This window comes from Phyllostomus hastatus, unplaced genomic scaffold (assembly GCF_019186645.2).
Source record: "Phyllostomus hastatus isolate PE091 unplaced genomic scaffold, TTU_PhHast_1.1 phas_contig_58, whole genome shotgun sequence".
Classification (NCBI taxonomy): Eukaryota; Metazoa; Chordata; class Mammalia; order Chiroptera; family Phyllostomidae; genus Phyllostomus; species Phyllostomus hastatus.
The window spans coordinates 6,505,969-6,533,403 of NW_025333916.1; the positions used below are offsets into that span (position 1 = coordinate 6,505,969).

At 36.5% G+C, this 27,435-nt stretch overlaps 1 protein-coding gene across 4 annotated transcripts in view; it reads left to right on the forward strand.

Moving 5' to 3' along the window:
- FAM172A (family with sequence similarity 172 member A) overlaps window positions 1-27,435 on the forward strand; it is a 414,546-nt gene that overhangs the window by 313,739 nt on the left and 73,372 nt on the right. The window lies entirely within an intron of this gene.

Genomic DNA, 27,435 nt, shown 5'->3' on the forward strand with positions numbered 1-27,435 from the left:
ACTTTTATCTGCAGGTGGCAGAGCATATGTTTTAGCACCAAAAAGCTTAAGGTGGCAGAGGGAGAATATTTAATGTGTTGTAACCTATTTTTATTTTTAATTTTTTTCTTATAGCTTCTTACTTCTGGTCAAAAGCAGGCCCACTAAAATATTTTCAGATCTTAAGAGCTATTTTTAATTTAAGGGAAAAATGGTTCCAAATATAGTTGTATCATCTGTTTTTATTAAACACATGAATCAAGGCTATTAGACCAACATTTCCCATAAAAGAGAAATACAGTGGTATCTTATGTAACTGAAATCCAGGGAGTGGGTTCTTCTCTTCAAATGGATTTTCTGGTTAAATTATCATTAACCTTTTAAACATTTCAGTGACCTTTTTTATCCTTTTATAGCAATCTTGTTTCCTACCATAGGAAATAGCTACTTAGGTATGGCTAGCAAACAGGTAGTTTGCAAGTATCACTTAGTGTTTTCTGACTAAATGTATTTTTTAAAACTTTATTTACTTTTAGAGAGAGGGAAGGGAATGAGAAAGAAAAGGAAAGGAACATCAATGTGAGAGGAACATTCATCAGTCACTTCTCATACGTGCCCACCAGAGACTCAACCCACAACCCAGGCATGTGTCCTGACTGGGAATCGAACAGCGACCTTTTACTTTGAGGGACAACACCCACCCAACTGAGCCACACTGGTGAGGGCCTGACCAATGTATTTCCTACTACATGATTCCAAGTAATCATTCTGTGTCTTATTCATAATTAAGGCCTTAGCTAAAGAACAGGAATTATAAATATAAACATCAACTGATTGGTAACATGTAAGAGTGCAAGCCTAGTGTTGTCAGATTTTCCAGCTTTCTCAAATAAGCCAGAATCCCTATAATTACTTGAAATCACTCTAATTTTAGTATTGTAACTTAACAAGTTCTCAAAACTACTATATGTCAAATGAAACTACTATCTTCCAGGTCAGGCCCTCAGGCAGCCAATTTGTAACCTCAGGGAAGAAAGACTAGCCAGACCCTATTCTAACAATAGCCTCTGTTTGATTTCTTTCATATATCCTATGCTCATAAAAGAGTATATAACATACTCCCCAAATAATGGTCTTGTTTTACCATAGAATTTTAAAGTAGTATGTTTTAAATAAAAGTGGAAAATGTACTGAACTAGCCATACAAAAACCTTGGTTCTAAGGCAAATATTATTTCTTTTTTTCTTTTTTAAATATATATTGTTGCTTATGCTATTACAGTTGTCCCAGTTTTTCCACCTTTGTCCCCATCCACCCAGTACTCCCCATTTCCTCTGGCAGTACTCCCATTTGTTCATGTCCATGGGTCACGCATATAAGTTCTTTGGCAACTCCATTTCCTATACTGTTCTTAAGATTCCCCTGTCTATTCTGTACCTACCAATTTGTACTTCTTAATCCCTGCATATTTTCATGCTTTCTTCCCCTTCCCCCTCCCAACTGGTAACCATCCAAGGGATCTCCATATCTATGATTCTTTTTTTGTTCTACTACTTTGTTTAGTTTGTTTTTTTAGAGTTAGTTGTTGATAGTTGTGAATTTATTGTCCATTTTAATGTTCATAGTTTTGATCTTCTTCTTTTTCTTCAATAAATCCCTGTAACATTTCATATAATAAGGGCTTGGTGATGATAAGCTCCTTTATTTAGCTTTACCTTGCCTGGGAAGCACTTTATTTGCCCTTCCATTCTAAATGATAGCTTTGCAGGATAGAGTAATCTAGGTTATAGGCCCTTGTGTTTCATCATTTTGAATACTTCTTGCCAGTTCTTTCTAGTCTGCAAAGTCTCTTTTTGAGAAATCAGCTGACAGTCTTACGAGAACTCCTTTGTAGGTAACTGTCTGCTTTCTCTTGCTGCTTTTAAGATTTGCTCTTTATCTTTAAACTTAGGCATTTTAATTATGGTATGTCTTGGTGTGATCCTCTTTGAGTCCATCTTGTTTGGGACTCTGTGCTTCCTGAACTTCCTGTGTGTCTATTTCCTTCAAATTAAGGAAGATTCCTTTCATTTTTTTTTCAAATAAGTTTTCAATTTCTTGCTCTTTCTCTTCTCCTTCTGGCACCCCTATGATGCAAATGTTGGTACGCTTGAGGTTGTCCCAGAGATTCCTTACCCTATTCCTGGTTTTTTGGATTCTTTTTATTTCTTGCTATTCTGATGGAATGTTTTTTTTCTTTCTTATGTTCCAAATCCTTGATTTGATTCTTGGCTTCATCCACTCCATTGTTGATTCCCTATAAATTTTTCTTTTTTTCATTTAGTGTAATCTTCATTTCTGCCTGGGTCTTTTTTGTGCTGTTCAAGTACCCAATGAGTTCTTTGAGTATCCTAATAACCAGTGTTTTGAACTTTGCATCTAATAGATTGTTTATCTCCATTTTGGTTAGTTCTTTCTCTGGAGTTTTGCTCTGTTCTTTCATTTGGACCATATTCCTTTGTCTCCCCATTTTGGCAGGCTACCTGTGTTTTTATCTGTGTATTAGGTAGAGCTGCTTTGACTCCCTGTCTTAGTAGCATGGCCTGTTGTTGAAAAGCATACCTGTAAGTGGATGGGGTGGAGCATTAGGTTATGACCCGGGCAGGGCAACCCTTGTGAGCCAGGTTGATGAAATCTCAGATACACTGTCACCACTCTTTGTGGGGGAAAGCTCAGAAAGGAGCAATGCCTCTGTCCTCTGGAGTTTTGTCCAGGAGGGAGCTGTCCCCCAGCACTCACCCTGATGCCAGGCACTTCGGTTTCTCCCTGTATGCCACGGATGCCCTTCCAGCTGCTGCCCTGGTGCTAGAGCCCAGAGGGAGTGAGTCTGTGTAAGTGCTAAGTCTGTTGCAGACCCTGTAAGAGGACATACCTGAGAATCCTGCGGTTTCTTCCACCACCCCAACCCCCACTGGTTTTTGCAGCAAGAAGTTATGGGGACTTAGCTTTCTGGCACTGGAACCCTGAGCTGGGTGGTCTGGTGTAAGGCTGGGATCCCTTGCTGCAGAGCTGTCTCTCCTCCTGATTTTTATCCACCACACATGGGTGTGGGGCCACCCATTCAGCATCTCCGCTCCTCCCCACATGTCTCCATATCTCTTCCCCTCTTTCCCGTCTGGATGAATGTGGCTTATTTATTTCCTCAGTTGCCAGACTTCCATACAGCTCCATTTTCTGATGATTCCAGGTGATAGTTGTTTTGTAGTTTAGTTGTAAATTTTGCTGTGGTTGTGTGAGGAGGCAAGCTATGTCTACCTGTGCCTCCATCTTGACCAGGAATCCCCCAATAATATTTCTTGCCCTTCCTATATCAACCAAGCACTGGTCTGAGCATATTTATGTATTAATTCATTTAATTCTGGTTTTGTTTTTTGTTTAAAAGTTCTATAAAATTAGATCAGTCATTCAACTCCTGTGTTTCCTCAACTTGAAAAATTTCAGGACTAGAAATACATAGGATGACCTAGACAATCTGTAAGAACTCTTTAAGCATGAAAACTCTTTTATCTGGAAAATGTAAAATTAGATCCAGTAAAACAAAACTATTTGTCAACAAAACTATAGTGTTAATTTGAGTGGGTTTTAAGCACATTGTCTTGTATAACACAATAAAAGTAAATTTACATGATCTTCAATTCATTTAAATTCCTTTGATAAGTATATGCTATGAAGATTTAAGTTAGAATGAGAGAGAATTTTAGTATACACTAACCATGGGGTTTAAAAGTCCTGAACCCTATGCTAGAGGAGTTTATGATCTCATTGAGGCAAAGCAGCCAGCAACTGAAATGTAGATTGCAGCATAAAATAGATATCCAGATGAGGGTTACATGCAGCAAGACTTTTGCTATTCCAAGGCTATCAGAATGAATGTATGAATATGTGTGGTGTGTTCATGGAAGATGAGTCTTAGGGAAGATCTTGATTGAAAAGTACAGAAGTCCCTTCAGGATGAAAATAAGTCTCTAAGTCAGAAATAAGAATGCTGTCATACGCAAGAAATAGAAGACATGTTGCCTTCATCATTCTTATATTACTATGGGAAATTTTACAGAAAAGTCAAGATAATTGGTTTCGTGCACTTTCTAACATTTACTATCATTAAGGTGGATGACTATAATATATGCTACTGATGCTACTCTTGTGACTTTGACATAGAACGTAAATACTTAAGTTGCAGTTGTTAAATTATTTTTCTGGGGATAACCTGCAAATGGTTCAAGAAAAAAATACATAAAAAATGAAGTAAATGTTGCAAAATGTTAACAATTATAGAACCTAAGGGAATGGTATATGGGCAACCATTACACTGTTGCAACTCATAGGTTTAAAACTTTTTTACAATAAAAAGTGGGGAGGGAATAAAAGAGTGAAGAAAAATTAAAGAAAAAGTTCTCCAAATAACTTAAAAGATCAAAGAATAAATCTAGAAAATACTCAGAATAGAGCCATAATGAAAATATAAAAACTTTTGGTATAGTTAGATAACTGTACAAAGAAATGTATACCTTAAGTGCTTATATTAAAAAAGAAATACCAAAAATTAATGATTTTTATATTAAAAATTTAAGTATAAAATTAAAATATATTAAAAATCCAGTGCAATATAGTGATTATGGAATAGTTAGATAAAGTAATAGGAGCTTTCTGAATATTTGGTGAACTTACTTGATATCAGATCTTAATAAGTGGATCTTGCTTTATATCCCATAGGCAGGATAAAACTGGCTGCTTTTGCAAATCAGGAAGGGCAAATATAAAGCAGTAAATTTTTCTGACAGTTTTAATCTCTATATTGTCATAAGAGCTTGTTTACTTGTCTAAAGCACAGTTGCTCAGCTTCTAGTGAATTTGGGGCACAATAAATTTATCCATCATTTTTCCTTGTCTTGTTTTGCCAGAATTGTAAATATTCAATATATACTTGTGACAATATGCTTAACTCTCCAGATCATTGAATAATTTCTCACTTCAGTAAAGCAAGCCTAATGAAACATAGGAATTTTATGAGTTTTAAAAAGAGCACCTATAGTACTATCCAGTTTATAATTTCAGCAGTAATTTTTTTCACTAATATACTTCTTTTCCAAAATTACAATAAATAAAATGAAAAAGAATTCTGGCACCCTTTTTTTAATTGAAATAAAATTTACATAATGTAAAATTCATCGTTGTAAACATTCAAATTATACAATCCAGTGACTTCCAGTACATTCACAATGCTGTGCACATTAAGCAAGCATTGCCTGTTCACTCTTCTTCCCAGCCCAGACAACCACTGATCTGCTTTGTGTCTATAGATTTGCCCATTCTAGACATTTCTGTAATGAAATCAGGCAATATATGGCTTCTTGTGTCTGGCATCTTACACTTAGCATGTTTTAAAGGTTCACCCATGTTGTAGCATGTGTCAGTTCTCCATTTCTTTTTATTGGCAAACAATATTGTATTCTATGAATACACCATATTTTGTTTATCTGTTCATAAATTGATAGACATTTGGGTCATTTCCACTTTTTTACTATTTTGAACAATAGTACTATGAACATTCATGTACAAGTTTTTATTTGAACATCTGTTTTCTATTCTTTTGGCTATATACCTAGGAATGGAATTGCTACATCATATAGTAATTTTATGTTTAGCTTTTTAAGGAATCACCGAACTTTTTTTAGTCATAATTTTAATATAAGGTTTTAAGGCCAGTTTGTGGGAAAATGACCTTATAAATTAAGAACTCCCAAGAAAATTTAGCAAGTAACTTCAATTACAAAGTTATTTGAGTTCAAGTCTCTTTTTTGACATCACTAAGAATGTCTCTACTAGTTTAACTGAGTTTTCATTGGAGGGCTTTTATTCTGTGCTCTCTGACCAATAGTTGCTTGGTCAAAGAATATGAGGATGGACAAGGGGTTGTTTAACTAGAGCTTGAGCTTTTGAAATATATATTTTCCCCAATCTTTGTCTTCAGTTAAAGAGGACAGACACTTTACCCAACAATTTAGAAGCATAATATTAGAAACTTTCAGACCATAATCTGATGCGACTTAAAATAGTTGTAAATTAGGGAGGTGTCTTCCAAGTGCTAAATGAATGACTGTTTTAAACTTTCTATTGTGTTCCTGAAAAACATCAACACATCTCCATTAGAATCCATGCCAAAATACTTCTCAGCAAGTACTAGCCCTCTATATTTAAAATGTTTGTACTATTGAAATTTCTGAGATTTAGAATTTCTTGAGAAATTATAATATTGGACCTTTTAAAATACTAAATAGTATCTATCTGTGCTTTGAGGTTTGGGCCTATGGTAACTTTCCTGATAGAGCTGAAATATCTTGGAATTAAGCCAAATCTCCCATTTGCATGTGTTCAACTTATGTTGCATCCATCCAAGTCCTGGCATTTGAATGGTCTTTTTCCTTCATTGAAATACTGTCTAGCTTGAAGAAAAATAACACTTTCCATTTAAAATTTGCATCTCTCCACTCCTTCCCCTCTTCACCCATAAGCAGATGTCCTCACACTATGTACCTGCCGTTCTCCAACGAAAACAGGCATCTTGGTATTTTCCAACTCAGGAAGATTATCCTTAAATACCTTCAGATCTGGGGATCCATGGAAGAGCTTTGAGGGGTTCCCTAAACCCTTTGAAATTCTGTGTTGAGTTGAAGTTATGGAGAGAGGAATCAAAGCTTTTATCATGTTCTCAGAAAGTGAAGATCTCATGGTTCTAACAGTGGCCTGGAGAGCAAAGAGGGGACCCACTTCCTATGGTACCTTGACACTTGAGATGGTGTGTGATTAAGGCATGAGTGTAGATCAGTCAGGCTTTCAACTGCTGCATCACGGTAATGGCAGTGATAGGGATATGGCAAAGGATCAGTGATGCTGGGTTTGTAAGGTCACTGCAAGTCACACTGCTGATTTGGGCAGAAAGAAAAGAAAGAACAATTTTCTCCATTTTGAATACTGACCTTTCCCATCATCTCATTCTTAGGCTTTCTCTTTTGTAGAAATAAAAGGAGATCTTTAAGAAAACTTATCATTCTCTTTAATATTTTGTTATCTTCAATCATATGCATGTCCCCTAGCAAGTGTCCTTAAATAGCTTTCAGGGAGGTGTCCTTCACCTCCCTGAAAGGTATTTTGCAGGTACCAGCAAGTACTGTGTAGTAAGATGCTGCTTTCAGTGGAGGACTACAGTACAGTGCCACTCAAAGTAGAAGGTAGCTTAGCTTACTGCTTCCAGACCTTAGATAGTTCTGGAAGACCTCATCCAAAGCTCATTAGCTTTGCAACTCCAGAGCAACTGACAGACCTCAGGGGTTTCAGTGAATGATCAAATGGAGTTGCTGATAGGGAGCTATTTTCAAGGGTAGATGCTCATAATCCTGAAGATATTTTCAGGAATGGATTAGGGAATGTGGGAATGTTAGGCACTAAGAGCACCAAACCACTTCCAGAGCCAGAGGTAATGCAGGTGGAAGAGACTAATGCTATTATCCCTGCTCAAAATGTGGCTTTGTCTTCCACCCTTAGGCCTCTGATACCTGTACATATAGAGTGTCTTCTCCAGCCAGCAAAGTATTTCTTTTGACTATTTGATCACATCATTCAGTTCTTTGAAACAGTTTTATTTTCCATCTGCCTTCTGCTGATTCCCCAAAACCACCTGTGGTCCCCCTTTAACATGTAAATACCTTTTTCAGTTTTAGTTTTTATACTGTAGTCTTTATAAATAGATTCCAATTCTAGGAGCCTAGTCACTGGAATGAAAATCTAAAGAAATGGTACTAAGACACAGGAAGCAATGTTAGCTTTTTCCCCCATTAATGTATGAAGGGAAGAATGGAAGTAACCCTGTTTGAACCCTTGCTGTGTACCATTCACTTTATGTGCATCGCCTTGCTTACTCCTCATGGTTCATCCCAGTAGTGAGTGTTACAATCTTTTTTACAGATGAACAAACTGAGGTTCATGTGGTTTTTAAATGCAGGAGTTGTGATTCTAACCCAGATCTGGTAGTTCTGCCCCACACTGCTTCCCCTATACCCACAAGAGTGCAGCAGCTCCAGAGGCGAATGGTTCCCAAGTTGGTGGTGGTGGCAGCCTCGTGGAAGAGAGCCAGATTTGTTTTGGAACTGAATTGCATATTTACAAACATATTGTATATGGATATCAGGTGATCTGCAGGAAAGCTAACAGAATTCACGAGGGGGCTAAAGACCTTGCAAGCTATCCCTTGGGTGCTTCCTCTGAAGAACTATATGGAACTGATTAAGGTAGAAATGAAATAAGCAGGTAATAAATGGTAATTTTTAATTTCTACTTTTTGTTTAAACCACTGATGTTTTTGTTTATTCCAGTAAAATATCACAATTAAAAATGTAGAGAACTTATTACAATTTTAACATGGTGGAAGATAGAGAAAACATGATGGAGAAAAAATCCAGGGGAAGGATTTATAATTGAATAACGAAACTGTTTAAAAAAAAGAACATGAAAATATTCTTGAACTTTGGCAAAAATATATGCAATAAATATGGGTCCAAATCCCTTTAAAACATACATCTGGGAATCCCACTAAGTAAAAGGGGCATATTTAAAAAGAAATGTTAGAGCAACACTGAACTGAGTTAAGAGAATCAAATTCTTCCCCCACTCCATCTCCACTGTACCCAGCGCCATTACCAGTTCTGGCTTCCCCCTTCCTTCATTGATCCAAAAAAGACTTACTGAGCCCTTCTATATGTCAGATACTGTTCTAGAAGCTAGCTATTTGGCAGTGAAAAGGATAAACAAAATTTCTGTTGCACAGAGCTTACATTTTAGAAGAGAAAATAGGTAATAAATAGAGATACAATGTTTCAGAGAGTGGTGTTAGAATTAAGAAAAAAAACAAACTGGTAGATACAGACAACAGTTATGGGGATTACCAGAAGGAAAAGGGGTGAGGTAGGTAGAAAAGGGTAAAGTGGGGACAAATTGTGCAGAAGGAGACTAGACTTCGGGTAGTAAGCACACAGTACGATATACAGATGATGTATTCTAGAATTGTACATTTGAAACCTATATAATTGATTAATGAATATAAACCAAATATATTCAATAAAAATATCTTCTTAAAAAATGTAAAGAGACTAAACACTGAGAGAGTGCCTAGTAGGGGCTCAATGGTATATTTAGATAAGGTTGTCAAGAAAACTCTCTGAGAAGTCCCTTGGGTTGTCATTGGACCTTTTAGGGGCTCAGTTTCTTCATGTATAAAAATAAGAGCTCTGGCAGATGTGGCTCAGTGGATTGAGCTCAGGCCTGCAAACTGAAAGGTCACTGGTTCGATTCCCAGTCGGGGCACACACATGCCAAGTCTCCCAGCTGGAGGCAAGAGGCAACCAATTGATGTTTCTCTTACATATCCTTGTTTGTTCCCCTTCTTCTCTTTCTATAAATAAATAAATAAAATATTATTTTTAATGAGAGCATTACTAAATGATTACTAAATGTCTTCAAAATTGTGTGCAAAATTGGGTCAAATAATATTTTGACATAGAAGTTATGGTTTTTGTTGTCCATTGATCTCAGAATGTAATAAAAATGTTCATTGATTCCCAAGGTTTAATTCTGTTCTACATTTGAGGAATTTAAACTGAGAGTTAAAGGCCTTTCCAAAGGTTGCATAGTAGTAAAACAAGGATTAGAGTTCTCAATTCCTGCCATTCTCAGTCTGAAATTTCCACCTCACTATGTGATAAAATACAAAGTGGAATTGAAATGTCAGAGTAGTTCACAATAGATTAGAGATGTGTAAGCTCTGATGGACTAAAATATTTACAAATAAGGGATTGAATAAATATATCCCACTGACACATTTATGACAGGCAAGCAGGCCATGTGATATACTTTAAACCAGTAAAATAGCAACCCCCACTCCCCCCAAAAATCTATAATTTTAATCAAAAGTTTGTTTCAGTCATTGAAATTCTGTTATTGCTGCTTACAAACATTAAAGTCAATCAAAACATCAGTAGCTTTGCAAGATCAATATTTTTAATATGTTCGCATTGCAGTACTGCAGATTTTTGGCTAATGGATCGCACCCATATTGATTTCCATGGGAAATGTTAGTCTGATACTGAAATAATTTTTTAAAAACACTGGGATTATTGGTTTAGAATTTTGAAGGAGATAGAAATATAAAAATTGGTTATTGACTAAATTGCTTGGGGTGAGTGAACCTTGGGCACTTGCAATAAACTTGGTAGCACTCAGTCATTACTGGATACTACCTCAGTCCCTTAAACCGAAAATCAATCAATAACCTATTATAACAATGCAAATTGTGGTGAAATAACATACTAGGCATGTAAGAATCGCTTTTATCAAAACAAATATGCATAAGCATATGTATGGGCGTATTGAAAACATCTACTGAAACACATGATTGATTTTGACTTTGAAATTCCTGCTGAAGATAGTTCGAGTAGCATTTTTAAAGAGATAAACTGCTACAAAATAACAGTAAAAAGAAGCATACAATTATTCTATGAACAATAATGAAAGTGCAAACACTACAGCATGTCAAATGACAGATTCTGTTATTTTGATTCAGAGCAAAATTACAATTGTTACTTTATTCTCAAAGCACTGCAGTAATGTATGCAAGCATTAGATTAGATACAAACACATTCCCCACAATATGAATCTAATGCACATTACAGTTCTCTTGTTTTTTAGTCTTTTTTTTAGGAGAGCCATATTTTCATCTAGAAAGTTTACTCTGTTTCTATTTGGTTACCATTATAAATTTATTAATTCTTTATCTCAGAGGCAAACTCATGTTTTAGAGAGAGAACATTTTTTACTGTCTCAATATAAATTCAGACCAGTATAATAGTGCTTAGATATAGCAGTTACATATTTTGCTGTACATTTTTACTTACTTAATTGTAAAAACTGCTATATATTATGGAAACATTTGCTTTGAGAGGAACATGGGACAAAGTTAAAAGATAAAAGTAAAAAGTAGTAATCACAACTGTTGAATTTTGTTATCATCTCTGCAAGCCTGATCAATATTTCTCTTTGATAATAAGATGAGCTCTCTTTATAAATAGAAAATTGATCACAATTCCTTTCATTGTGTAAGGTGGTAACACTCATATAGTAGCATTGTTGCTCTATTTCAATTCAGTGTTGGTGATCGTTGATCACCATTTTTGCCAGTTTTCTTTCATTCTCTTCTAACTTATTTTTATCTTTTACCATTATAACCAGCATGACCCCCAGATTCAGTTGATCAAGTCTTATTTCTTCCTATTCCATTTGAAATTTATACCTGAATGTGACCTTTCTCTAACATTCTCTGTCTCCCTCATCAGCAAGGCTATTAGGACATTGGTTTTGGTGGATCGAGCCTTCAGAATGGTTTAGGAGACATGGCCCTTCACCATTATCTAATGTTAGTATACACATGAAAGTAACCAAGTTATACAGTACAGATATTTACGTGTAAGCTGTGTAAATAATCACACAGTGTTTGCTAAATCATTTGTGGCTTTCTGCTGTGGGTATTGTTACAGACAAGTATCCATGCTCTTACAAATGATCAGATTCTAATTTCCTAGCCTGCAAATTCCACATTTTCATATACAATGATTCTTCTGATTGTTTGTCTAAGAACTCCAGCCAGAATTTGTCACTTATCATTGTTAGCGAATGCTGTTTCTTGAACAGAGAGAATTTGTGCAATCCCCAGTTAGAATTTCCAGTTGTCTGACTAGTCAAGGAGCTGGGCATGATGCAAATGGGAAATCATCAGCTCTTAGAAACCCAGCAGAGCAAACACTAGCTCTGCAAGGCTCCACAGCCCACTGCCATGCCCACAGGTGCCTCTGCTCAGAACTCCTCCAGATTTGTCACCTGAGTCACTCATGCAGTTTCTACTCAGAATGGTTTCCACCTGACAATTCTCTGGTAACCTGGAAGGGGTCATGTAATTTGTGATCTGGCCCAGAACATCCCTGGTGTTTTTACGGACTTGAAGCAAAAGCCAAACCGGCTTCTCTCTGTGAAGGTGGTATCTGGGAGCAGGGCCGAGCCTCTAGAGGGAAGATTTTAAAATGTATTTATGGGCCTTGGACATTTGACAAAATCTGTTGCACTCAATATAAAGCACTCAAATTAAAAGAGGTTGTTCTCCATTTGAGAATGTCAGAAGGCGGGAGAAGAGGATTCCAAAGAGCTGCTCCATATGCAGACTTGTGATATTAATGGGCTAGTGAAAACCAGTGTCAGAAGTTCATACCACAGTATGATTTGATTTTAATTTTTAAACACAACAGACTTTCTGAATTCTAGGTCATGCTGATAAAAACTCATTCTAGAATCAAACTATTCAGGCAGTCCACAACAAGCCTTACCTATAAGCAGCTGGAAAATACCCAGAGGTCTTTATTTATTTTCAAACAGTTATGGAAGCTCAAAGAGTATAAGACAGTGGTTAGGAGCACAGACTCTGGAATCACACTGCCTGGGTTCATATCCTTTCTCTGCCACTTTCTGTCTCTGTGAGTGTGGGCAAGTGGCCTGGCCTCTGTGTGCTTCTATTCCTTCATTTATAACCTGACAATAATCATAAGGTTTACCTCATAGGGTGTTGTGAGGATAAAACATATGTGAAGCATTTATTACTTCATTTTAAGTATAATCTGTTCTGATGTCTATGCTATTGGGAGCAGAACTAAAGCACTGCAGTCTTCCATAGTTTTCACTCCAATATCCCATCTACTGTAACCTGGGAGAGGTACTTCTCTCTCCATCCCCATGGCCCCCTCCATCACCCCTACCGTAGTGTGTGTTACTTATAGTACCTGTTTACTTCCACTAAAGTGTAAGCTTCATGAGGATGAAAACTCTCATCTTTATTGCTTCAATGCCTAGCATATAGTTTGCACTCTACAGATAATTATTGGATCAATGTTAAATAGAATATAATAAAAGAAGTATCAGAACTATTAGAGTATTTATTTATAGATATTTGCTTTGATTAGTTATTGCCGGGGTTCCACAGAGACTGGCATGCAATGAATGATTTATGTCAACTTCTTTGCACTGGCCCCTGCCTAGGTGTTCTAGCTTTATAACATCCACAGGGTTCACTGCCTCGTTTCCTTCAGCTCTTGGTTCACCTGTCCCATTCTCAATGATTCCTATCCTAACTACCACATTTATAATTGCATCTCTGACTCTTCTCTCTTCTGTTTTTCTGTGGTGTTTATGACAGTGTAGCCCTCCGTGTATATGAGGGATTTGTTACGTTTGTGATTTGTTTTTGGCCTCCCCCACCCGCCACTGAAATGTAAACTTTGTCAGTCTTACTCAGATATATTTCCAGTATCTGGGACAGTGCCTGGCACAAAGTAGGCAGGCACTTTAAAAATGTCTGCTGAATTAATAAATTCATTGCTTTGGGGCTGCCAATTTGGAAATAAGTGAAAGCAAAATTATGATTCAAGGATAATCAACAAAATTAGAAACAAGAAACCTTGCGTTCCATCTTGAGATCAGTCAATATATGGTTTTTGACTGTGCTAAGCGTACAGACTTCAACTCCCTTAGCCTTCACATTGTAGAAATCATCTTTACCAAAATGCCCCTCAAGGGTCACTCAGTAATTTATTGCAGGTTTTTTAAAATAATACATATCTAAGATTGTGTCTTTAATATGGGATCCTAGTGTAGAGGCATTTTTTAAATGGTTTAACCCTGAAGCAAACTGCTTCTTTAAATATGTGAACATGAACTTTCCATAGAACATGAATGCAGAATCTCTGCAAGTTTTTAACTCAGAGTAATTAAAAATAGTATCAGTATCAAAATGTTCCATTCTACCAGCTTAGTAGGGGTTTTATTTCAATAAAAAGTTTATTATTTTACATGTTACAGGGTAAAATGCCACACTCAGCCAGTACCAGCAGGGAAAATGTGGTGCGCTGAAGTGGTGCGAAACAACATGGGTTATAAATTAATGCCCTGGGTTAATTTTGTTAATTCTTTTTTCATTAAGATTAAACTTTTACTTGGGTGGTTAACCACTTGAATTCATTATAAAAGTATCACAAAAACAAATGGATCAAGTGAATTATATAGGAACTAGAAAGGAGTTGTATGCAAGGAAATATATTTAAGAATACAAAGGCTCAGTGTCATACGTGAGGTGAGATTTTCATTCAGTTTGCTGTTTATAGGATTATTTAGCTATTTAAATAATGGTACATAAAATGATCTAAGTACCTTGGGTTAATAAGGAGGAAAGTTTTAAACAGAAGATTTAAAGGTAAGAAAGGACAGGAAGACTCAAAGAAAGGACAGCTGTGTGCCTGGCAGGCATTGTAGTATTTTTTTATTCATATTTTCCCACCAAAATAATTTTTTGTTTCATATTTTCCCACTTTCTCTCACCACTGTATTCTGCATATTAATCTATTACAAGTGTTTAGAATGAGTAACATGTTGAAATAATAGCATCCCTATCCATGCAACAGTGTTTATTGAGCATTTGCTGGATGTGTAACACATTCAGCTCTTAGTAGAGACAAGATAAAAAGTTATAAATGTAATAATTCAAGGATAAAAGAATAAGGATCCAACAAGACATTCAGTAATTGAGGAGGGGGAGGTTCATTAAATTGAACCTTTAAAAATGGGTAAGATTTGAAGATTCATGAAACAGAGGACAACTATTTTAACTACGATTGTCAATATGAAGAAGAATTTGAAGGTGTGCAGTATGTTACATAAGCATTGATAATAACAAGAAGGACATTTGGTACATGCATCATGAGTGTGAATGGAGAATAAGGAATTTTAAGAGGACATTAAATGACAGGCTGAGGAAAGGATGGGTTTTTTTAAACCCTGAAATCAAAGATTTTTGAGGGGTGAAAAAATTATCAAAGCTATAGTTCAGAAAGATTGACCTAGTAGCTATAAGTAAAATATATTGAGGAGAAAAGGCTAAAATAGGACACCTGAAGTTCAAAGGTAATTATTAGAGTCCTTGCAAAAGGTACTGAAGTCTAAATGCAGGTGATGAGAGTCAAAGTGAAGAGAGGGTATAGAATCCAATGACCTAAAGTCAGAGAATCCATGTGACTTGGCCATGAGAGTCATCTTAAGTTTTTTCTTCAGATAGGTCACTTATTTATTTAGTGAAATCACTTAATGAAGAGGACACAGGACAGGGCAGTTTTAGTGAAGATTCACAAAAGATTTCATGCAGGGAGAGGCCTACAGGTCAAAATATTGCAGTTCAACCAAAAATAATTTGAAGACACTGGGCATTAGAGAGGTTGATAGAGAAGAAGGCATAAAAATTGGGACTTAAAATTCAGCTCCTTGTATTCAAACTTTATATTTTTTAAGTTATTTCAGGATTTGAACACTCTTGTCATTTTCTAAGATTACTAAGCTTTTAGGATACTTTCCTCTGGAAGCAAATTATTGGTTTTGCAGAACAGTTATATCAGAGTATTGTAGGGAGGAGGTGACATAGACTGAGAGATGGTTAAATGGGAATGATCTGATTTTGGTAGAGAATGTTGGGTAAATACAAGACGAGGTCTTGACAAATTCTTCGCACAGGACACCACAGTGACTGCATTCCAGCTATGTTCACTTAAGTAGTAAGTGCTGCCATTTACAATCTGTGCCTTACTGCACAATATCATTCTGATATGTTCACGCTTACTTTTTAAATTTATTTTTAAAGAGAGGGAGAAAGAGGGAGAAAAAGAGGGAGAGAAACATCAATGTGAAAGAGAAACACTGATCAGTTGCCTCTCGTATGCGTCCCAACTGGGGATGGAACATGCACCCTCAGCGTGGGCCCTGACCGAGAATCAACCTGGCAACCTTTCATTTTGCAGGATGATGCTCCAACCAACTGAGCAGCACTGGTCAGGGTTGCACTTACTTTTCAAGTCCATATTCCACTTAAAAAAAAAAACAATAAAGCAGGATTCTTATGGCAGGAAAAGACCAGTATTCAGTAGGTATTAATATTAATGATATATTTATGTTATTGGTGGAGTTGATGGTTGTCATTTATTCCTTTCTTTTTGGGGAAGTTATCAGTGTTTCATTCTATCCCAATCTCAGATTCTCGATCTCTTTTCCTAGTTCCAATTTTAATAGTACTCGTATCCTTTATTAGTAGATCTAAATTTTTTATTCAGCTAGCATTAATTTAAGTACTATATGCTTGTCACAGGGTGCACAAGGAAAATAAGCCAGTTTTTGCTCTTGGAGTACAAACAAACCAAAAGGGAAAGAAAAAAAAAAAAGCCTGGATTAGCTAACGTAAAACTAAGCTGCTCTAACAAAAAGATCCCAGATATACAGAAGATATGGATGTTTATTTCTCTCTCATATAACAGTCCAAGGTGGGCATTCTAGATGGGCAGATGGCTCCACCCCACACAGCCAGGTTCAGGGACAAGGTCCCTTCCATCATTTCTCTCTGTCATCACCTAGGCAGTCTTGTCATCTGTATGATCACAGCTGGCTGCAGCTTCATTAGCAGTCTGGATCACAGGAAAGGAAAGATAATAACATGGAGATATCATACCTGCTTCTTTAAGGTGCTGGCCAGAAGTGGCACCAACCAATTGTACACTGGTAGCGTTGGAAAGGACTTAGTCAAATGGCCATACCTAACTGCAGGGAATGCTGGGAAACATAATGTGTCAGGCATCAATTTGCTTGGTGACAATTGTTTTAGCAAAGATTTTCATGAACAGTTAGCAGTCTCTGCAACAGCATGAAAATAAATCATTACAAAGCAATGTGATAAGTGTTTCACTAGAAAAATATGCAAAGTGCTATGAATGCACAGTTGGTAGTCAGTAGCTTAGCTTAAGTGTTTAGGGAGGATTTTCACAGGAAGTAAAATTTGAACTGTTTCCAGAAGTAATGACTAAAGAAAAATAGGGCATTGTGCACAGAAAAATAAGATCATATACCCTGATACAAGATATAGAATAGTATGACAGGTTCAGGGAATGGCAGAAATTTAGTATGGTTGGACACAAGAACCCATAAAATGGGGAGTTTTAGGAAATGAGGTCCATAAGGTAGATGGGGCACTGCTAAGGAGTCTTGGACTTTACCTTCGAGGGATAGTGGGGGACCTGAGCCCAGCTGGGAGGTTCTTGCCTGGAATCCCTTATATGGTTATAATCAAATTCTGATTGGGGCTAGTCATCTGAGAGGTCATTGATCTGGACATCCAAAGTAGCTCATTCACATGGTTGCCAAAATTCATATGAATAACCTATTAGAAGTTTCTTAGAAACTTAGAACTTTCTAATTTTGGCACTGGCATGATCAGATTGGTGGTAGTGTGAGGATAGATTGGAAGAGAGGAGAATAAACAAAAAGAGACCACTTGGGAGTATGTGACAAGGGGACGTGATGAGAATTAAATCAGTGGTTATCATGGAGGTGACAGTAGAAGGAATAAATATCTAGGCAACAGAGACTACGACTTACTTGCTGCTTAGTTAGGAAGGTTGAGAAAGAGAGATGAGCACTTCCTTCTTTTGCACGTGGATGCTTGGTGATGCCATCAGCCAGGAGAAGGAGAAAAAACAGGCCCAAGGAGAAAAAACAAGTTTCTTAGGGCAAGATTTTTAAGATATTTTTGGACATAAAGAATTTTGGGTACTTAACAGATACCCACATTTCTGACCCATTGTTGTTGGGCTTGAGAGGAAAAAAAGAGCAGAGGGTAAATCTGCTTGGATAAATATCTTTATTTTTTAATCATGTGAGCAGACATCTAGGAGAATGTTGTGTCTTAGCAATAAAGGGAACTGGTTTAGCCTATTCTGGTATGTGACACTAAGGCTTTGAATGATTCATCACCCCCTTTATAATGCCAGAGCAATGCATGTAGTGTCATGGGTTTTGACACAATACTCCTTCACTTATGTTCAGCCACTCCTTACCTGCCATGTGCCATGCTAGGTACTAGGGTTCTTTACTAGGTATGAAGAACACAACTCTAAAGCAAACAAACAAATAAACAATGTTACTGCTTCAAATAATTAAGGCCTGAAAATGTAAAAGCCATTTTTAAATGATGAGAGTAGAATTACATATAGGCAGTGTGGGTGTAGAAAATGGTTTTCCAGGTTCCAGGCAAAGGCAAGAGAATACATTATACATTTTAGGACCAAAGAAAGTCCAGTGTTGCTGGAGAGTAGAGCATGGTGGCAGGGTAGTAAAAAAAAATGAGTCTGGAGAGAAAAGCAAGAGCCATATCACAGAGAGCCTTCTCAACCTTGTAAAACAACTTGGAAAGAAGGATTCTAAGAAAGGAAATATATGATTAGATTTTGCATTTTTTCAGTGAACATTCTAGCCATGATAAGAGGGATGTATTGGAGGATGATGAGACTAAAGCAAGACTAGTTAGATTGAGATGACTGTGGTGAGGCAATGGAGATGGAGAAAATATTTTAGTGTGAACAGTCATCAGTCCCTGAATTGATGGGTGATAGAATGAAAAGCATTAAGACTGGCACCCAGGTTCTTGGTTTAGACAGTTGTTTGGATGTTCTATCATTAACAGAAAATAAACATGGGAAGAAAAGCATGTTTATGGGGGAATGATGAGTTCAGGTTTAACATGCTTAGTTTGCAGTGTATACAAGACTTCCAAGTAGAAATAAACAGTAAGCTATTAAATATATTGAGAGAAGCTCAAGAGATAGAGATTTACAAGTGAGAGGACTAGTGAAGTCAACCTTAGGAGGACATATTCAGTGAGAAGCACAGCATTTGCTGGCTATGCATCAAGGTCCCTAAGGAGCTGCAAAGAAGAAACCACCACAGAACTAAGCAGCAAATCAGAGCAAAGAAATCCCAACGGAAGAAGAATGCTCTGAGCCAGAGAATTGGTCAGCAGTGTCAAATGCTATTAAAGGTCCAAAGGACACCAGAAAGTAAAAGTATTATTGATCATTTTAATCATTGCTAATCTACAAAAAGTCTCAATTAAATTTGTGTTTATTTGATAAGCAGATTGGCTGAACAAATTTTTATATAATTATTGCCCATTTATATCTGACTTATAAATCACCAGGTCTTTTAATTGAATCTTTTCATTTTCTTATTTATTTGTAGGTGTCCTTTATAAATGGTGGCTAACAATCCTGTTATATGTGGTATATTTTTGCCCAGTTTCCTTTTATCTTTTGCTTTGCATATGGAATGTTTTCTTCCATACAGAATATTTTAATTTTTATGGAACAAAAAATGACAATCATATTTTCTGAGTTTCAGGTATATTTTTGTGACTTAATTCTCACTACACAGTTATACATAGATTCTCTTTTTTTTAGTACCTTTATGATTTTTTTAAACATCTGGAGAGTTGTATAGGATTACATAGTACAATGGCTAAGCAGTGCTGAAGACCCAGTTGTGGCTGATGATTTGTTTATAGGCACAATAATCTGTTAGCCAGAGAGAAACCAGTCAACTGGGTTCATTGAACGCTGGGGTTTTCCAGTCAAGTGCACTTAATGGACAATGGAACGAGGCAGTTTAGGAAAACATATTGAAATGTTGGACCATAGACTCTAAGCAGTTAAGGAGGAAAGTAGGGGGAAAATGGCTAGCAATGAAAAGGAAAGTGAATGGACTAGAATTTCTATAAGATTTTTTTAAAGGTTGGAAAAGGGAGTTATTTAAGTAACATGGTTACAAAGATAGGAGGTTTAGGTCAAATTGGGAGAATGTCTAAATTTATTTCAGAAGAGTGCTGCAATGACCAGAGTTAAACATTAGAAATGGGTAGTTGAAGCCCTGGCTGGTGTGGCTCAGTTGGTTGGAGCCTCCTCACATGCACTGAAAGGTCATGTGTTCCATTCCCCATCAGGGCACATGCCTCGGTTATGGACTCAGTCCCCAGTTGGGGTGCTGCAGGAGGCAGCTGATCAGTGTTTCTCTTATTGATGTCTCTCTCCCCATCTCTTTCTCTCTCTCTCCCCTCCTCCCACCTCTCTCCTTAAAATCAATAAACAAATCTTCGGGCAAGAATTTAAAAGGATAGATAGTTGAAGTAGAGTAAAGCAGGAGACCACTGACACTGAAGATCAAGGAATGGAGAGGTTAGAATATTGGATAGATCATTCATGTGAATTTTGGAATCCCCAAGATTACGGCTGTACGTGGATGAAGAAAACCATCCTTTGACCATCTCACTCCTCTCACCCACACCTTTGGCAACCTTCATTTATCCTCAGGAGACCCATCCCCAGTTGCTGAAAAATAAAAAGTCAAAGCTCATTAGAAAGCAGTATCAGCCCTGGCTGGTGTGGCTCAGTGGATTGAGTGCTGACCTGCAAACCAAAGGGTCACTGGTTTGATTCCGAGTCATGGCACATGCTTGGGTTGCAGTCCAGGTCCCCAGTAGGGGGCACGTGAGAAACAACCACACATCGATGCTTCTCTCCCTTTCTTTCTCCCTCCCTTCCCCTCTGTCTAAAAATAAAGAAAACCTTTTAAAAAAAGATACTAGTAGCAAACTCTAAATGAGAACCATTTACCCTCTTGCTTCTCATTTTGACTTATTTTGTATGTGAAAACAACTGATAATATATATAAAGCACTTGGTTCAGGGCCTAACACATATTAGTAGTCAATTTATTATAGCTATTATTATAATACTAAAGAGAAATTATTTGTGTTTTAAATTGGTGTTTGTTTAGTAGTCCTTTCAATTTTAAGGCTTGGAATTTCAGCAACCCTGGTCCTGCATAAAAATGAGCAGGCAGCTTCAGTGTAAGCTTGTTTCTGGAATCCCCAAGAAGTTTGGAAATACATCTGAGAAGCAGTTAAAGCCCTATATTCAAGCCAGGAAAAAGAATGAAAAAAAAATTAGAAAGGAGTTTTTAGATTTTGGATAGAAGAATAGTTACTGGTTAGTTTTCTTTCCTCTGACCTTGACACATTTGGACTCCTGAGCCACTCCCTAAGAGGTCAGAAGTAAATCCTGGGTGAGGCCCAGGATCTGCACTTGTAAAAGTACCCCTGGTTAGTCTTCAGTGTGCATGATAACGTTTGAGAATCAGGGACTTCACATGTAGGGCCAGCAGTTTTTTGTCCTGTAACATTTGTGAGAGACAGTGTTATAAAGAGGGTTAAAGGGTTATGAACAAAAGTTTTTTAAATTGTGCTTTCAATCTGGAAAAATAACAGTAAAAACAAAATACTTGTACAAAGAATGTACACAGGTGAATGGAGAAGTTTAAATGGACTTATGTGAATCATCTTTCCTTTTTCACTCAGTTAAAATAATTATTCACTATTCATCTTGTCTTAATAAAGAAAAACTAAATTCTTTGCTGCTAGAGTTCCCATTCATTTTTATGATTAAAAAAAAATGCCCTAGCTGGTGTGGCTCAGTGGATTGAGCACCAGCCTGTGAACCAAAGGATCTCTGGTTTATTCCTAGTCAGGGCACATGGCATGCCTGGGCTGTGGGGCAAGTCCCTGGGAGGGTATGCATGAGGGGCAACCACACATTGATGTTTCTCTCCCTCTCTTTCCCCCTCCCTTCACCTCTGTATAATAATAAATAAATAAAGTCTTTAAAAAGAAAAACGAATATAAACCTTAAATATAACAAGGCTATTTTATCTTCTCACAACACCTTTCTATAGTGAAGCTCAAAATGAATTACAAAATTTATCAGAAAATGTATTTAATATGGGAACATTTCAGATGAGAAATATCATGATTTTAATGTCCAAAATGGTCTAAGTTAGTGACAAAAATAAATATTTCAAAGTCATACAACCTGAGGCTGATTTTTGTTGCCTACTCATAATACAGCACAGAAATACAACTCTTCAGTTACTATTTACACAACTTTTACTGCAGTTTTAGGTTAGCAAGTGTAGAAGTAATGGTTCTCTCTATGACACTTCAATGTATAGCAACGTTGCAAGAAATATAAATGCTGCAAACTGAATTTGTTAACATAATGTAGTTAAATATTATGATAATTCTAACATTTACTAATTCTATAATCTACATTCACTTGTTTTCAAATTTTACCTCATGTTACTTAGTTACTAAATAGCCTTCCTTCCTTCCTTCCTTCCTTCCTTCCTTCCTTCCTTCCTTCCTTCCTTCCTTCCTTCCTTCCTATGTATTATAAATGGTACAAACCTCTATGCTGGGCACTATCAAAAGTTCAAAACAAAAATAAAAAGAATACCTATTTTTTAGGGCTAGAGAATGACTAGGACTTAATGACTAGATCCCCAAACAGCAGGTTCAAACAAGAATAATTCAGTCACACCAATTTTTAAAGTCATGTGTTTCTTTGATTGTTCTTCAATTACAGCTGTCTCAATTTTCTCCCTGTTGCTGTCCCCTGCCCCGCCCAACCCTCAGTAAGTCTGCACCCTATTGTCCATGTCCATTAGTCTCTTTTACATGTTCCTTGACTAAACCCTTCCCCTTCATTCCCCTATTTTCCCTTACCCCCTCCCTTCCGGTCACTGTTGTTTATTCATTTTTTCCATGTCTGGTTCTATTTTGTTTGTTTGTTTTACTCATTAGATTTTACTTATATGTTAGACTGTATGGTATTTGTCTTTCTCCACCTGGCTTATTTCACTCAGCATAATACTCTCCAGTTTCATCCATGCTGTCTCAAAGGGTAGGAGCTCCTTCTTTCTTTCTGCTGCATAGTGTTCCATTGTGTAAATGTACCACAGTTTTTTGATCCACTCATTTACTTTCCAGCACTTGGCTATTGTAAATTGTGTTGTTATGAACTAGGGCTGCAAAGGTGCTTTTGAATTGGTGTTTCAGGATTCTTAGGGTTCAATCCAGGCAGTGGAATCACTGGATCAAAAGGCAGTTCCATCTTTGGTTTTTTGAGGAAATTCTATACTGTTTTCCACAGTGGGTGCACCAGTCCACATTCTCACCAACAAGTACACCTGGATTCCCTTTTCTCCACATCCTCTCCAACACTTGTTCGTTGATTTGTTTATGATGGCCATTCTCATCATTGTGAAGTGGTAATCATTGTGGTTTTAATTGGCATCTCTTTGATGGCTAGTGATGCTGAGCATCCTTTCATGTGTCTCTGGGCCCTCAGTATGTCCTCCTTGGAGAAATGTCTGTTGAGGTCCTTTCCCCCATTTTTTAATTTGATTGTTTGCCTTCTTGGTGTGGAGTCATGTGTATTCTTTATGTATTTTGGAGATCAAACCCTCGTCCATGGTATCATTGGTAAATATATTTTCCCATATTATTTGTTCCTTTTTCATTTTGCTGATGTTTCCTCTAGCCATGCAGAAGCTTTTTAATTTGTTGTAGTCTCATTTGTTTATTCTTTCCTTTATATCCCTTGCCCTATGATATATCTATGAAGATTTTGCTGCATGGAATATCTGACATTTTCCTGCCTATGTTTTTTCCTCCAGGACTTTTATGGTGTCATGACTTACATTTATGTCTTTTATCCATCTGGAGTTTATTTTGGCATATGGTGTGAGTTGTTGGACTGATTTCATTTTTTTTTTTTTTTGGCATGTACCTGTCCAGCTCTCCCAGCACCATTTATTGAAGAGACTATTTTGACTCCATGTTATGCTCCTGCCCATTTGCCACATATTAACTGACCATAGAGACATGGGTTTATTTCTGGACTCTCTATTTTGTTCCATTGATCCATGTGTCTGTTCTTATGTCAGTACCAGACTGGTTTGATTACAGTTGCCTTGTAGTACAGTTTGATATCAGGTATTGTGATCCCTCCTACTTTGTTCTTCTTTCTCAAGATTGCTGAGGCTATTTGGCATCATTTGTGGTTCCATATAATTTTTTTAAATATTTGTTCTATGTCTGTGAAATATGTCATTGGTATTTTGAGAGGGATGGTGTTCAATCTATAGATTGTTTTGGGTAATATGGACATTTTGATGTTGTTAATTCTTCCAACCCATGAACACAGTATATGCTTTCATTTATTTGTGTCTTTAATATCTTCAATATTGTGTAGTTTTCTGAGTACAAGTCTTTTACCTCCTTGGTTAAATTTATTCCTAGGTATTTTATTTTTCTTGGTCCATGTTTTTAACTGCTATTTCTCTGAATCTTGCTTACAAGTGTACTGAAGACAGTCACTTGTAAGTGACCTTATTTGTATATGTGGATCCAGTTGCACTTTGTTGATTCTCTTTTCTTCACTTAGCAACTATTTATTGAGCATATGCCACATTCTTGGATCGGGGATGAGTGGGGAATGAGACAAATGAAGGTGATGATGTTGATGATAACAGTGGCTCCCTATGGGCAAGGGCTTATATGGATTAATTGTAACCATAACTATATGGGGCAGATTTTATTGCTGTTCCATTTTACAGGTGAGGAAATAGGTTTAGAGAGGTCACACAACTATGAAAGATTGCAACCAGAATTCAGACGTTATAAATCTGAGTCCAAGGGCCAGATTTTTAACCAATAAATGGTTAAATATATTCTTTTTTCTCATGGAGCATATATTGCAGAAATTTATTTACAAATGTTTGCTGAATATCTGTTATGTGCTGGGTAGAGTGTTGAAGAGACCAGCAGTATTATTGCTGTCACAGCTCATGCCTTCCAAGTCCTCTAATAACAGTTAAAAATGGAAAGAGTGTACACATACTAATGTCAGTAAAAACACAATTAATTACAAAATTATTGAATATAACACAATGTTTAAAAAATTAATACTGCATATTCAGATATTCAGGAAGGGCAATGTTATTTTTATACTTTTTAAGAAGAGTTGACTTTCACCTGTGATTAAAAACATGTATCTTATTTTTAAAAGAAACTTTTCTGCTTAATCAAAACCTGAATTCAAGAGCTGTTTCTCTCAGTTGCTAAAAGGGGGGAAAGTCATATCTAAAAATGAGAACATTTCATGAGGTAGAAAGTCACTAAGGCCTTGTGTCATTTGAGGTTAAATTTTATCTGAATTTTAGAATAATTTATAAATGCAATGGCAACTATTACTGTACAACATTCATTTTTTTCCAATGGGCAAGACCAAATCAATGATGAAGAAAATTCCCAAAGAAAGGTACACTGTAAAATTAAGAAACTGCTAAGTAGTCTGCAATTTTAATGTATTGATTACAATAGATGACCTTTTAAAGTGTCTGTTACTGGATCACCCTCCTTATTTACAATTTCTTCATTGGGATAGAAATCTCTTTTGGAACTGAAACTACTCCTGTATGTGTAAATAGCTGATTTTATTTCAAAGTGTTTAAGAAAACATTAAATAGTAGTATTTCAATATTTATTTAATATTTCAATAATATTATACATTTAGGATATGTTAGCAAAGTTGGAAACTCTTGCCTGAGCAGTTACCATTTGACATTTGGAAAAATCGGTTAATAGTTCTGTAAATCACTATGTATTTAGTTTGCAAATGAATATATAGGTTCCTCATTAGGTTCTTCTCTTTCCTCTGGTTTTTATTTTGTCACTAATAATCTCACCATTACCATCGTTTAAAATGATACCAGGTACAGGCATATCTCAAAGATAATTTAGGTTTGGTTGAACACCACAGCAAAAAGACAAGTATTGCAATAAAGTGAGTCATAATTTTTTGCTAGGGGAGGGTCTTGCCTTCAATTTGTAAAAATTGCAAGTGCAATAAAGCAAAGTATGCCAACAAGAAAATGTGCTAAATTCTGACAGGGTTTGTGCCTGACCTCAGTGAGCTTACACAGTGCACTTAAAAGAGGCATACAATACCAACATGAAGAGAAGATTGTAACAATTTCATAAAAAGTGGTTCAGGTAACGAACTCAGAGGTTGTATACTATATTTACTTATTGAGACAAGAGAGCCCAAACTGGACTTGATCAGAGAAGTCATTGGTAATTTTGTGGAGACTGGAAGGCATTCTAGGGAAAGAAAAGCAGGAGGATCTAAGACAGAAAGAGCTTGGTAAGTTCAGTAGCACTTTGACTGGAATTTGTTTAAGGATATTGTGGCAGGTAAAGGTAAAGAGGAATGAACAAGCAGCATCTCGAGGAGCTGGAGAGTTTGAACTTTAATTTAGAAGCCACAGAGAGTCACTGAAAGTTTCTGAAAAGAGAAATATGATGAAAACAACATTTTAGAAGGATTTACTAGCCAGTGCGTGTGTAGGATCCATTGGCAAAGACCATTTGAGGGAATAATACAGGCACCTGGAGCAAGTTTTACTCAAAATGTGCTCCTTGGAAAACTAATTCTGAGGTATATAATAATAATAGCTCGTTTTTAGGGATTTTTAAATTAATGACAAAAGGAAGCATTGCATATTAAATTTTCCTGTGAGAGTTACAATGCACATTAACACAATAAACCTATAATTTCACAAACTTATTTGCACATAAAAAGCTTTGTTGTTTGCATCTATTCATAAGCATATCACTGTGCTCCACTGAAATTACTTAGGAAAATTAGAAATTTTGGTCTTCTTGATTACCTACTTACTTATTTTTAGGTATATTTTATTGATTATGCTATTATAGTTCTCCTAATTTTTCCCCTTTGTCCCCTTCCACTTGGTACCCCCTTTCTCTCCAGCAGTCCCCCTCTCTTAGTTCATGTCTGTGTGTAGTGCATAGAAGTTCTTTGGCTTCTCTATTCCTACACTATTCTTACCATTTCCCAGTCTGCAATGTACCTACAAATTATACTTCTTAATCCCTATACCTTTTCCCCCATTCTCCTCCTTTCCCCTCCCCACTGATAACTCTCAGGGGTGTGCTGCCCAGAATGGCTATGAATATGGCCCAGCACAAAACCGTAAATTTACTTAAAACCTTTTTTTTCCATAATCAATTTTCATTAGTGTTTGTGTATTTAATGTGTGGGCACAAGACAACTCTTCTTCCAGTGTGGTCCAGAGACACCAAAAGGTTGGACACCCCTGCAATGTGTGATCTCCATTTCTGTGATTCATTTCCTGTTCTGGTTGTTTGCTTAATTTGTTGTTTAGGTTAAGTTGTTGATAGTTGTTGAGTTTTTTGTCATTTTACTGTTCATAGTTTTGATCTTATTCTTTTTCTTAAGTAAGTCCCTTTAGAATTTCATATAATAATTGCTTGGTGATGATGAACTCCTTTAACTTTATCTAGGAAGCACTTTATCTGCCCTTCCATTCTAAATGATAGCTTTGCTGGATAGAGTAATTTTGGGTGTAGGTCATTGGTTTTCATCACTGAATACTTCTCTTTTTTTTTAAAGATTTTATTTATTTTTAGAGAGAGGGGAAGGGAAGGAGAAAGAGAGGGATAGAAACATCAATGTGTGGTTCCCTCTCACAT